This window comes from Sciurus vulgaris, assembly GCF_902686455.1.
Source record: "Sciurus vulgaris genome assembly, chromosome: 2".
Taxonomy (NCBI): Eukaryota; Metazoa; Chordata; class Mammalia; order Rodentia; family Sciuridae; genus Sciurus; species Sciurus vulgaris.
In genome coordinates this window covers 79,326,728-79,339,505 of record NC_136462.1, presented here as the reverse complement: position 1 = coordinate 79,339,505, position 12,778 = coordinate 79,326,728, and the positions used below count along the sequence as shown (strand labels likewise).

The following is a 12,778-nucleotide window of genomic DNA, read 5'->3' as shown; positions in this document are numbered from 1 at the left end:
TTCTGTCCTTTTCCCTTCAGGATCCAGTTTTGCCCAGAAGGTAGCTCAGGCCCAGCCAGCCATGTGGGTGCAGGAGAAGGAGGCTGTGAGCCTGCACTGCGCCTATGCCACCAGTGCCACAAGTTATGGTCTCCTGTGGTACAAGCAGCCCAGCAGTGGGAGATGGTCTTCCTCATTCGCTAGGACTCTTACAGCCAGGAAAATGCCACACAAGGTCGCTACTCACTGAGTTTGCAGACGGCAAGCAAATCTGTCCAACTTGTCATCTCAGCCTCACAGCTGGGGGACTCGGTGTATTTCTGTGCACTGAGAGGTGACACAGTGGGAGGACTGCTGGAGGCCGTTGTAAAAAAACCCAGGGGATGTCTGAGATACCCACCTAGTGCAGGGACCAAGGCAGGGAATGGCCACCCAGAGAGGAAGTGGCCAGGGCTGTGTCAGCTCGTGTCTGGGGCTGGAGGGAAAACACTCTCTCTGAGGAAACCCTCTCTAGGTTCATAAACCACATCAGAGTTATCACTAACCAATGCCATCCATGTTCCTGAATCTTTGGAATGTAGGTGGGCACAGAATTTTTGACACAAGATAGAAAAGAAGAATAAGCACCATAAATAATTTGTCATTTGGATATAAATTCAGCTGAAAGAATTGGCTAATTATTTCAAAAGCACATGACTGAAGGGTCCTCAAAATCTGTATGAACTCTTGGATTTCCCAGATAAATTTTCCATTAAGTGTTTATTGAATAAAGATTATGTTTCTAATGTATTTTAAAATAAGGTAGGTCTTCAAATCAGTGTGTTTGTGTGTGTTGTGTGTGTGTTTAAGAAAAATTATGCTGTTTTGTACAATTTAATGAATTTGGTTTAGGTTTGCTCTCCTTGAGTAAAGATACTCATATTTACTTTTTGAAAGTATCTACTATACTACAAGCTTTGTGCTAAGAGTTCCTTACATCTTCTCAACAACTGTCACATGGAGGAGCTCCGTTTGCATATGGAAAGTTTACTGTGTCTAATCATAACCCTTCACATCCACAAAAAGCTCAGTAACTAGTAGCTCTTATAGGGCTATGTGGAGGATCCACCCCAGAGACCAAAACCTCTTTACAGGTAGGATTAGGATCATTTCTCCTAAAATAATCATCATCCTTTAAAAATATTAAATTCCCACTTTAACTAAAGTATGTTCCTACATCTTTTTCAGTTTTACTGTCCTATTTGTTTCATTCTATTCCAATCTCAGAAAGTAGTAAATTTTATTACCCATTAGGGTAACTCTCTTCTCAGCCATAACATTTACCATAAGGTTGTTAGTAATTATTGCAGTTTTTTTTCAACATAAATGTCTGCCCCAATTTTTTTCATACTCATTAACCCTCCCCCAAACCAAATGAAAAAGCATACAAAACCAAAGAATGCCTCAAAACCAGAAAGTTGGAGTTACATTTATTGACACATGAAATATCAGCTTATCTTTTTATTCAGGAAAGAGCTAAATTTTTCAAATATAAAGGGTCTTCTATGTTCTCCAATTATATTTTGAAGTTACATTTATCTTTGATTGAATTTTTCTCTGTTGTAGCATATTCATTCATGTATATTGATTTTATAAAAAAATTTGTTTTCTGGGTTCATTTTTACCACTATTCCAAATATAAAGAAGGCTATTTAAGAAAGTCACAGAGGTCACAAACCTAAGATTTTATCCCTTTCAAGGTTTATTAATTTTCTGTGTGTACATACTACCTAGACATGAGATTTTATATTACAAAGCTATCCTTAACTTAATCTAATGCCTAAAATGATAGCATGCTGAAAGTATTATTTCTTGAACAGAGTAGTACTTACTTAAATTAAGAACTTAAAAAAGATAGTATATTAACAGAACAACAACTTGATTTTTAAAAACTGTATTCAATTATATATACATTTATTTGCAATACTCATACTAAATAGAACGTACTGTGTGACAAAATTCAACCTGGGTTCTTGTTCCACTTACTTGTCTTTTTACAGCCTTTATCACAGAGGAGCTCAGTTTCTACACTCTTTACTTGTCTGGTACGAATCGTATCCATGAATGGTAAAAAATTATTGGCTCTTAGAGTGGCACTGTCAAGGGGAAGAGTGTAAAATCACTCTTTTCTCTGCTCTTCTGCTTTTCTTCAATTCTCCAAAAACATTTGATACCATCATACGGCTCATTGTGCACACCCAGGCCTTCTGTGCTCCATCAATATCAACAATACCAAACCTTTGTTCTCTCTGACTTTCTCCTTCCGCCTCTAACCCCACTTTCTCATGCTCTAAAATTGGGTTGGTGGTGTTTGAGTGGTTGCCTGATCCTGTATTGTAACTTCTCATTATATTTGTATTTGGAAAGCAGAGATGTGGGTAGAAGTCTTAAAGGAAAGAATGTTCATGAGTTTTTTAAAAAGTATTTAAATTTGTAACATAAGGCTTTCCACTCCACCATTTTCATGCACACACTCCAGTGGTATTGATTATGCACACTCATGCTGTTGTACAACCACCCTTCTGTGCAAAGCTTTTTACTTTGAAAAACTGCAACCCTGTGCTATACTGTTTTTTTTCCAATGCAGCATCATCCCAACCTATTCTGTATTCTCATCAGATATCAGAATAGAATTTGTCATTAATTTTCCAGAGTTTCTAAAATAGTTCTGTTTCAACTTCTGACCATGTGACTGGGAAGGCTGGTGGAAGGGAGTAGAGAAGAAGTGGTATGTGAATTCAAAATATTTGGTCCTGAATATTCTTTTCTGTCTTTAAAATGATAATTATGAGTGCATATTACTATATTACTTCTATAAATTAATTTTTTTTCTGTGTGACATTTCTATAAATGAATATATTGTGCTTCGATCACGACCACTCTCTCTTTTACTTTCCCTATACTCCATCATCAACCCTATCATGCTGGTCTCCTTCATCTTCTTAGTAGTCACTCTTCTACTTTCAAGTCATTTCTTTTTATTCTCCTAATATGAGAGAAACATTGCAGTGGAGTGTAGGCTTAGCCCCTGCCTGTGCGGGCTTCTGGTCTTTGCACAAGCGAAACTGGGGGGATAAGAGATTGATCTGAGATCATTCTATATGGATTCAGTGACTTAAATTTTGGTGTTTCTTCTATCTAGGATTCACAATTATTACTTTTCAATGATTCTGAAATTCAAGAACATATATGTATTGATTAGTCTTACTTTCCTCCCTGGCAAGTTTTATTAAAAAGATAAGATTCCTTACAATTGAATTTGTTTGAGAAAAGGAAGTATGATCTTTCTGTGGTGATTTCTTAACCAAGACCCCCTATTCATTATTTTCGTTCCACTTAACACATACGAATTGCACACCTAATAAATTTCAGTCACTGCTCTACATGTTTGTATAGTACTGAAAAATGCAGTCTCCCTCTGTAATGACTCGATTTCTTGTTACCTTCCTTCTTTAAACTCAAAGCACTTTAATGATACTGCATTGGATTGTGGTTGGTCAATAATTGGTGCCTGAGAGTATAAAGGGCTGTATTAAAATTCACAAGACAATCGATATCTTCTGGGCTACAGACACAACTTCGTATGATCTTCCTAAGAATTGACAAGTCAGGAGTGCTGACATTGGCAGCCGAACCCGGAGTAGTTCGAGGAGGCGGGCTGCACCGTCCCGTTGTTGCCTCTGCTTCCTCTTTCTCTCCGCGCTCCCGGCGGCGGCCAGAGCGGCGGCGCGAGGACCCCCCTGCGGCCCGCTCCGTACCCCCGCGTGCCCCGCCGGCCCGGCCCGCCCGCCCGACGCCGTCCGCGGGCGCCCCGCGCCCCGCCAGCCGTGCCCCGCGCCCGCCGCGCCCAGGCCCAGCGGCCGACGCCGGCGCTTGTCCTGAGCGCCTCCTCGCCGCGGCGGCACGGGCTCCGGGGGCCGAGCCTCTCAGCGGCCCGGCGGGCGAGCGAGCGCGGCCGAGGGCTGGCTGGCCGGGGGCGGCGCCGCGAAGATGGTGGCCAAGCAGCGGATCCGGATGGCCAACGAGAAGCACAGCAAGAACATCACGCAGCGCGGCAACGTCGCCAAGACCTCGAGAAACGCGCCCGAGGAGAAGGCGTCGGTCGGGCCCTGGCGCTGGCGCTCTTCATCCTCGTCGTCTGCGGCTCGGCAATTTTCCAGATCATTCAGAGTATCAGGATGGGCATGTGAAGTCACTGACCTTAAGATGTTTCCATTCGCCTGTGAATTTTAACTTGAACTCATTCCTGATGTTTGATGTCCTGGTTAAAAACAATTCAGTAAAGCATCCTGCCTCAGAATGACTTTCATATCATCCGTCATGTGTCATTCCAAGGTTTTTTCACAAGTCATTCCAGGTTTTCTAGTTCATACCACAGTGCCTTGCAAAAAGCACCACATGAATAAAGCAATAAAATTTGATTGTTAAGCTACCCGGTAGTGGACCCTACTTAGTAAAGTAAGTTGTTTTAATGTGGTTGTTAAAACAGTATGCAGTATGAATAATTAGATTAAATCTGTGTAGACAGGGTCTAGATTTTGTTAACTCTAACATGTAAGTATAGTTACATAATTTAAAATTTGGAATCTTAATGTTTTTTATATAGCTAGGCACTTTATTACTCTTGAATTGAAAGCACACTCCATTATAGGGTCATGTAACTGTCCTGTAATAAGGTGCTTATAAATGGAACACGGCCTAGTTTTACCAAAATCATTAGCACCTAAAAATTTTGAGAAACTTCTGAATGCATAATATAAGCAGAGAAGCTTATATATAAGCTGCATCTATTTTAATGATATTACTTCTATTACACTACCTTGGATTTTGCATGAGTGAACATAACCTAAGATCCCATTTTTAGGAGGAAAAAAAAATTTGGTTGAGCATTTTGTAACTCAGTCACTGAGGTTTCACTAAAAGCTACCATGGTGGAGTGAAGTCAGGGAAGGTTTATGTCACATCGGTTTCACCAGGATTATTTTAATATAGCAAAGGGGTTTACTATGCTAGACAAATTTTAGGGGAAAATACTACTAGAAATGTGTGCATCATCGGGACAGACACGGAGTCCATTGTGCCAGAAGACATCTTAGCATATTCATAGCACTTCTTAATACCAAAAAAAGGCACATCAACTAAAAAATCACATTTAAAGGTTTGAAAATGTGTTTTCTAGGTTTATAATTAAAATGCCCTTAGGATGGGTACTAGGTATATCAGTCTAGCGTGGTATTTGAAATTAAATGGATTTTCTGGTAAGGATCAGTCTTTAGTCTTCCCTCATATGATTTTATAGGTTAGGATTGATCAGATTTTCTTCTAATAGTAAGGGTGGGGGTGATAAGGCAGATTTGGGTTTTCTAGTACTGTTGAAAACTGCAAGTCTTGGCTATACTTAAGCCATAACTTGGTGCAAAAACCTGAGCAGCGAGTGTGTACTGATGAATTGGTAGAAGGCTGCTTGTGTTCGCTTTGTTAATTGCCTCAGGATACCTGTTTTAAAATAAGCTGTTTTAAGAGGGACAGAAGGGAAATCTGCTACCTAATATATACACAGCGCGAACCTCACGTGGGACTTCCGACATACCCTCATGTAGGGAGGAGAGTGAAGGAGAGGAGTGGTTCTGAGCGTCTAGGAACTTCTCCCACAGGAAGGAGTGGGCCGGCCTTGGGCCAGCAGGTTTTTAACTGAACTGTTAACCTGCCTTTCTCACCCAGTAAACCAATCCCTGTACTTGTTTTTCTCTTTGAAACAAGTCTTGGTTCCCTAATTCTATTTTATTGTAACTTTAAAAATGAAAGTTATTGCTCTAAATTCATAGCAGGTGCCTTACTCTTTGCTTCAATCAAATCATTCCATATCGGACTTGCCCTTGGTTTGCTATAGAAAATTGGTTTTAAGGTGGTTTTTGTTTTTGTTTTTTAATGTACAATGTTTTTAATTTGACTGTTAAATTACTGTAGCTGGCAATCATTTCACATGTGAAATTGCATTCCCTTTGTATTTCATGTGTAATTTGCCAAATGAGTGCATTTTATATTCAGGTTGGATTATGCATGTTTGGGTAAATGAAAGCTATGTCTGCTTGATTTACCATTTAAAAATAAAGTTCCCTGAATATTTGAAAAAAAAAAAAAAGAATTTACAAGTCAGGTAGAGTCCTAAGTATAAAGTAGATCTTAGAAAATATGATAGTTGTCCCTTAGATTTACAAGGGCCACTTGAATACTGATATGTGCTTATAAATGAGGTCAGGGATGAGGACAAGTTTCTGACTTCTAGAAGGAGTCCAGGAAATCATTCACCCCAGATCAGTCCCTGCCCACCAGGGGGTGCAGCTCCCTAACACTAGCTCACTTCCTGTGTGAATTGCAGCTTTAGGCTCATCATTTCACTATGACTTCAACGTTCCTCATGTTAAGAATCAAAACATTATTTAGTTGACTCTAAAGATGAATACTTCTCCAGGTTTAGTGACGGTGATGCTCTTGATACTTGGTGAGTAAAATATCTTTAAAATTTTGACGCTTTCTTCTATGATGTTAGCAAAGTCTTCAGTCATATATTTATTTAAGAGCTTCATCCTAAGGTAACTCATATCTCTTCCTCTTTCCAGGAAGGACTCATGGAAACTCAGTGACCCAGACAGAAGGTGATTTGATCATGTCAGAAGGGGCTTTGCTGACTATAAACTGCACTTATTCAACCACAGGGTACCCTTCTCTGTTCTGGTATGTCCAATACCCTGGAGAAGGTCCACAGCTTCTCTTTAGAGTCTCAAAGGCCAATGATAAGGGCAGCAACAAAGGTTTTGAAGCCACATACAAGAAAGATCCTTCCTCCTTCCACTTGGAGAAAGCCTCTGTTCAAGAGTCAGACTCGGCTGTGTACTACTGTGCTCTGGGTGACACAGTGGCAGAAACTGCAGGGGGAGCTGAGCACAAACTCTGAGCAGCAACCAGGGGCCTGGCTGCTGAGTGTCTGCCTTTGGGATCCACTCTGGTTTCAGCACAGTCTATTGTGTGTGCCACCCTGTCTCTGTGGTTGATTCAAATTATTCAACTGATCAGAGCAATGGCAGAATAAGGAGTAGATACCGCCTACAATGAGCTGTTTACTAGTGAAAGTTAAAACAGAGGCTGCCACTGTTAATTCCTCATGCAGAGCCAAAGTAATTTCAAGGTAAAACCACTCAAACAATGAAGAGTCTCTTTGCTCATCCTTGCAGTCAAAGCCCAGATCCCATGTGCGGTTCCAGGTCACCCTGGTAGACATTGCTGTGGTTCATTATAATTTTAGAGAGAAAATGTGGTAGAGAAGGAGGCATCTGCATAATGTCTCCTAACAGAGTGTGGAAGGAGAGGTGATGGGAGAACTAGAGAAAACCAAGATTACTAATAGAAAAGGAAGGGAAGAGAAGAGGGAGGAGGAGCAGACCGCACACACAGCAACAGTGCAGTGAGAGGAAGGGACTTTCCTCAAGCAGAGGAAGGGCCTCTCTTTTGGTGAATCAGATGGTGGACTTAGGCGGATGTGCGAAAGAAGGGAGGGAACAAATGCACAAAACAAATGACTCTGTCTAAATGATAAGTAGCCTTGGCCAATATATAGCCTAGATTGCTTTCTAAGAATGACTCAGGTGAGTGAGCTTGCAGTGCCTGTGGAAGGTTAAACATAGATCTTTATTCTCTACCCTCATGCAACTCCATTAGAAAGGCAGTGAGGAATTTCCAAGGGGCATAAACACTCAGAGCATAGAAAAGAAGCTGATGGCAGTGGTGTCAACCGAGTTTTAGAGGGTGACATATTTATGGAGAGATTTGTATTACAGGTCAAATGAAGATGGAAGCTGTACCTCCTGAGAGAGAAGCCAGCAAGCAGCATCGCTTGTGTTGTGCTGCGCCTTCACAAAAGGTTTAGGAGTCAGAAGTGCCACTTACCCTCAAATCATTAGAGAAGGTGGTGGTGGTGTGTGTGAGTGTGTTTGTGTGTGTGTTTTCGTGTGTTTGTGTTGAGAGAGAACTTGAAAGAGAGGATGGGAAAAGAGGACCTAGTAAGAAAGTGTAGTAGTAACCATCCCCCATGCTGTCCACCACAGCTTGCTGAGCAAGAAAGGCTCACTTCCAAAACCCAGCAGAATATTGGTAATGTCTTCATGAATCAAGGAATAGCATGAAGGGAAAAAGCCAAAAGAATTCTAGGCAAATATGCTAATCAATACTCAATATAAGGAAATATCATGTTGTTCAAGAAGAGACTCATACTCAGATTAGTGTATGCAGTTCACAAAATTGTCCATCATATAGGTTTCACTCTCCTATTGATAGAGGAGAAAGGGTAGAATATCGGTTTTTCCCAAACCATATGCATTTGCACAATTTTTGCCTTTTCTTTTCAACTGGACTTTCCATTTTGTATGTATAACTCATTCAATTATAAATCAGATGAAATTTCATTTAGCATTTTAAGTAATTTACATGTTGTGCACTTTGTCCATTTATATATCTGCCCATTTTTGATAGTATTAGTATCTTGGTTCTTCTCATCCACCTTTGTTCCACCCATCACATGTTTGCAAACCCTCACCCCCCCTTTCTTTTTTTTTTAAAGACTTAGTGTTTTTGAATGTTTAGATTATAGCAAAATGGAGAGGAAGTTGCAGAGATTTCTCACATTCCCACCCTAGCCTCCTCCTGCATTCTCTATTATCAACATTCTCCCCAACAGTGGAACACTTTGGTGCCACCAATAAACTACAGTCCCACATCATTGTTGCCCAAAGTCCCTTGTTTACATTAGGGTTCACTTTTGGTGTCCTATCTCAACTGGGTTTGGACAAATGCATAAAGACATAAATCTACCATTTTAGCATTATAGAGATACTTTCATTTTCCTAAACCTCCTCAAATTTGTTAGGATGATTTGTTCTCCAGTCTTAATTCTTATGGGGATATCAAAGGCAAGGGAACATTTTTATTTAGGAAACAAATGTCTTAAAGCATTGAGTGTTAAAATGTTGAAGATAGTTTGCCTATATACTTTTGGTTCCAGATTGTCTTTGTGATGTTTCATATTATAGGATATTGAAATTTTACTCTTTTATTAGTTTCATAAGGCTGTTATAACAAATTTCCAGGCTGTCTGTTTCAAATAATGGAGATTTGTTTTTTCCCAGTTCTGGAATCTTCAAGTCTAAGATCAGTTTTTCTGTATCATTCCTCTGAGACTTCTCTCCTTGATGAGCAGGTGACAGCTTCTCATTAGTTCTCACGTGGTCTTCCTCTGAGGATGCACAAGTCTGTGTCCAATTTCCTCTTTTGCTAAGATCTCCAGTTATGTGATGTGGAATCCACCTATGACTTCACTTTACGTTTGTTACTTCTTTAAAGACCCCGTCTTAATGCACTTCATGTTCTGAATGTTCTTAGGGTCAGGGCTCCTAACATTTTGAATGGGATACAATTCAGTCCATAATATCCCTTGGAGTGCTTGTCTATGTCTCCCTGACCCAACTTTCTATGGATTTCTGTGCACACAACAATAATTCTTAAAACATTCCAATATGTAAAATAATGGAAGTAGAGGGAGGAGTGATAAAAATCTAAATGCTGTTATTTGGATGTGGCTTCTTTTTTTCTCTGCTATCTTAGTAAATGGAATTTTCTCATTTTTAGTTTCCCCTTTTCTAAAGTGAAGTCTTCAATGATTCAGGTTTTTTTCTTCCTATTTTTTTTTAACCAATTCTTTTTTTTGTGTGAATGTGATTTTTTTTTTTCTTTTCAGCCTTTCCTCCCCCTGTGGTCACAGATTGTCCCTCTGCAGGAGCTAATACTGTAGCTGAGTCACTTGCTGTTGTCCTCTTGCACTCCTCCTCCTCCACCAGAATAAGCCTGCTCATGGGACATCTCTGGTGGGTGTGGTGGGTTTAGTGCCTGTGGACAGGGAACATGGCACTAGTCCATGCACACAGGGGAACCAGGAAGAATTTCATCCTATATGTTGTACTTTCTTGGTTATTTCACTTTATGCTTTTTAACAAACAGTATGTAGCAAGATTTTCAGTTTTGATTCAATCTGTTAATCTCTTTTCAGATATGTTTTGATTATCGGTAGTTTTGGAATGAGTTGCTTGGTGTACTCTTGTTTTTTCCTTTTCTTTTTCCAAAGTCTGTTTTGTGTTGCATTGATAAATCTTCATTTATCAATTTTTCACTTTTTAAATTTTATTTATTTTTATTCTTTTATTGTAAACAAATGTGGTACAACTTGTTTCTCTGTACATGAAGTAGAGGCATACCATTTGTGTAATCATACATTAATTTTTCATTTTTTAACATTTTAGAAAATGTAAAGAATATTTCTGTTCTGTTTTTCTGATAATTACACTTAAATTATGTATGTACATAAATACACCTGTGTCATCATATAAACACTATGTATTTTTTCTATGCCCTATGTTATTATTATTTCTTTTTCCACAGTGTTATTCTCCTGCATTTTGTCCTTGCAATCCTACTTCTTCCCTACCTGATAGACTGTCTTTAGAATCATCTCAGTGACTGGTTGATGGAAAGTACACACCAGCTCTATGTAGGACAGTAAGTTCAGAGTTTATCTTATTAGCTGAAAAGCTATAGCTCCAATGCACAAATAAGAAAATCAATAAAAACAAAAGCTATGCACACAATCATCAGCACATGAATTCACTCTCTTCCTCCTACAGGCCATTGTCCCAGGACTTCCTCCTTCACTGATGCTTTTCACCTGCTGGTCACATGAACCTTCCTTTTAATTCCTCGTCATCTCTGTATATAGAAAAAATGGCCACATGTGAATAAGGAGGAGTGCCTTGCACAGTTTACTGCCTTGTTTAATTTTATAGCAAATAACCAACACCTTGAGTGTCATCAAGAGGGGAAGGGCTGGCTGCACAAACTAGATGTGTCATGATGTGATGCAAGGCAGCAGCAGAACTTATCTGTGCTAACTGAATACGACCTGCAGGATTTATTAATGAGTTCATAGAGCAAGTTTCAGAAAGTTATGCACAAGATGTATCATATGGTATCAAGCAAAAAACTATTAATGAATATTAATGAAATATTATCTGTTGTTTCACATATTTGGCATATGACAGTAGATCTATAGTAATATACCTGGGAGTCTGACCTGCAAATTGAAAGATGAGGGATAGGTTGGGGTGATGAGTGTAAAAGGTCCAGGACTGTAGGGGAAGTCAGGGGGGACTTTGGGCCATGAGTAGTGTTTTATGACTTTCAATAATTCTTATATTCATGGATTTTTCATTAATTAAATCCAATAAAAAGTCATCAAAGCCATCATAAAGAGTTATCCATATTCTTCTCTATCCTTCGCATAACAAGGCGGGTGTGGGAGGAGTAATTGTTCACTTTTTTCAGAAGAATTTGTGAGAGAATCCCATAGAGAAGTGCTTCTCCTGTATCTGGGATCATGCGCCTTCACTTTATCCTCCTCTCAGAGTCCTCCACTTTTACATATATGTGTATTTTTGCCTTTTCCAGTAGAGTTTAACTGTGTCTCCTCCCTGTTAAATATACTTATTATTCACTCCCAGTAAAATGTGAGTGAATGTTCATGGATTTATTTTGAGCCAATTGGAGATATCAAATGAATAGTGTAGCATAACTACTAATTTAGTTTATAATGCAGTCTGCAAGCTGGGCATGGTGTAGCAGGCCTGTGATCCCAGAGGCTCAGGACACCAAGGTCAAAGGATCACAAAGTTCAAAGCTCGCCTCAGCAAGTTAGTGAAACCCTGTTTCAAAATAAGGATCAGTCAAAGTGGATCAAGGACCTATGTGTTAGACCAGAGACACTGTGCCTAATAGAAGGAAAAGTAGGCCCAAATCTACATCATGTTTTGTTAGGAACCAACTTCCTTAACAAGACTTCTAAAGTGTAAGAGATTAAATGAAGAATGAACAAATGGGATGGAATCAAAGTAAAACGCTTCTTTACAGCAAAGGAAACAATCAAGAACTTGAAGAGAGAGCCTAAAGAATGAGAGAAAATGTTTGCCACATTCACCGTACATACAGCATTAATCTCCAGGATAGATAAAGAATTAAAAAACTTAACACCAATAAAACAAATAACCCAGTCAACATATGGCTAAGAAACTGAACAGCACTTTACAGAAGAAGAAATCTGAATTGCCTACAAATATATGAAAAAATGTTCAACATCTCTAGTAGTTAGAGATATGCAAATTAAAACTGCACTGAGATTTCATCTCTCTCCAGTCAGAATGGCAATTATCGGAGTACACGTAACAGTAAATGTTGGTGAGGATGTAGGGAAAAAGGTACACTCATATATTGCTGTTAGAACTGTGTAAATTGGTGCATCCTCTCTGGAAAGCAATATGGAGATTCCAAGAAAACTTGGAATGGACCCACCATTTGACACAGTTATCCCACTCCTAGGTTTATACCCAAAGGACTTAAAATCAGCATTCTGTAGTGACGATGCCACATCAATGTTTATGGCAGCTCAGTTCACAATAGCTAAACTATAGAACCAACCAAGGTGCCCTTCAACAGATGAATGGATAAAGAAAATGTGGTGTATATACATAAAGGAATATTACTGAGCCATAGAGAGAATTGAAATTATGGCATTTTCCAGTAAATGGATAGAACTGGAAACTATCATGCTAAGTGAAATAAGGCAATTCCCCCTCAAACCAAAGTCTGAATGTTCTCTCTGATATGC

At 39.4% G+C, this 12,778-nt stretch overlaps 1 pseudogene across 1 annotated transcript; it reads left to right on the top strand.

Annotated features, from left to right (window-relative positions):
• The first annotated feature begins 3,647 nt into the window (after window positions 1-3,647).
• On the top strand, window positions 3,648-5,666 carry LOC306653343 (stress-associated endoplasmic reticulum protein 1-like; annotated as a pseudogene). Its single transcript has one exon. The product of its transcript is annotated as a stress-associated endoplasmic reticulum protein 1-like (transcript).
• Window positions 5,667-12,778: the final 7,112 nt, after the last annotated feature.